Here is a 1654-nt window from a genome sequence, read left to right as displayed (position 1 = left end):
ATGACTGGGTTGTAAGCCCAAATCTTTTTCCTTCCTGAATATCCTATTCCATGCCTTTTGATCCTTTAATGTAGAAGCCACTAGGTCCTGTGCGATACTGATGGTAGCTCCATGATATTTCAATGGTTTCTTTCTGGCTGTTTGAAGTATTTTTTTCCTTGGCTCAGTGGCTCTTCACTTTAGCTATTATATTCCTAGAAGTTGACATTTGAGGATTTCTTTCTGGAGGTGATCTGTGAATTCTTTCAATTTCAATTTTATTTTCTTGTTTGAGGATATGAGGGCAGTTTTCTTTGATAATTTCTTATAATATGACGTCCAAGGTTTTTCCTTGATTATGGCTCTCTGGTAGTCCAATAATTTTCAGATCGTCTCTCCAAGATCCAAATTCTAGATCAGTTGTTTTTTCATAAGATATTTCATGTTTTCCTTTTTTTTATTCTGTCAATTTTGATTTATTGTTTCTTGATTTCTCATGAAATCATTAATTTCTAGATGGTCAATTTTTATTTTTAAGGCATGATTTTCCTCTGTGAGCTTTTGGTTCTCCTTTTTCAATTGGCCCATTTCTTCTTTTTTATATTTTATCATTTTATTAGGAATAATTTCAAGTGGGTTATGAAGAAACTAATTCATTATTGAGTTTGATGAATCTTCCAAAATCTCTTAATGAAGATATGTTCACCAATAAACAATAAAACATCAACTGAACTGTCATACACTGGGCAAAAAGTCAGGCTGATGCCCAAAGCAACATGCAACATAAAAAAGATACACTATAAAGGAAGACAATCTGCTGAGTAGGAAAAGCCACCTCAGTAGCAACTTTTTAAAAAACATTTATTAATATTCATTTTTAACATGGTTACATGATTCATGCTCCTACTTTCCCCTTCGCCCCTCCCCCCCAACCCCCGCACTCCCTCCACCCATGGCCGATGGACATTTCCACTAGTTTTGTCATGTGTCCTTGATCAAGACCTATTTCCAAATTGTTGGTAGTTGCATTGGTGTGGTANCTCCCCCCCAACCCCCGCACTCCCTCCACCCATGGCCGATGGACATTTCCACTAGTTTTGTCATGTGTCCTTGATCAAGACCTATTTCCAAATTGTTGGTAGTTGCATTGGTGTGGTAGTTTCGAGTCCACACCCTCAATCATGTCCACTCCGACCCATGCGTTCAAGCAGTTGTTTTTCTTATATATTTCCTCTCCTGCAGTCCTTCTTCTGAATGTGGGCAGCGTTCTTTACCATAAATCCCTCTGAATTGTCCTGGGTCATTGTATTGCTGCTGGTACAGAAGTCCATTACATTCGATTTTACCATAGTATATCAGTCTCTGTGTACAATGTTCTTCTGGCTCTGCTCCTTTCGCTCTGCATCTGTTCCCGGAGGTCTCTCCAGTTCGCCTGGAACTCCTCCAGTTTATTATTCCTTTTAGCACAATAGTATTCCATCACCCGCATATACCACAGTTTGTTCAGCCATTCCCCAATTGAAGGACATACCCTCCTTTTCCAATTTGTTGCCACCACAAAAAGCGCAGCTATAAATATTTTCATACAAGTCTGTTTATCTATGATCTCTTTGGGGTACAACCCCAAAAATGGTATGGCTGGATGAAAGGGCAGGCATTCTTTTATAGCCCTTTG

This window comes from Gracilinanus agilis, chromosome 4, assembly GCF_016433145.1.
Source record: "Gracilinanus agilis isolate LMUSP501 chromosome 4, AgileGrace, whole genome shotgun sequence".
Taxonomy (NCBI): domain Eukaryota; kingdom Metazoa; phylum Chordata; class Mammalia; order Didelphimorphia; family Didelphidae; genus Gracilinanus; species Gracilinanus agilis.
This window is presented reverse-complemented; position numbering follows the sequence as displayed.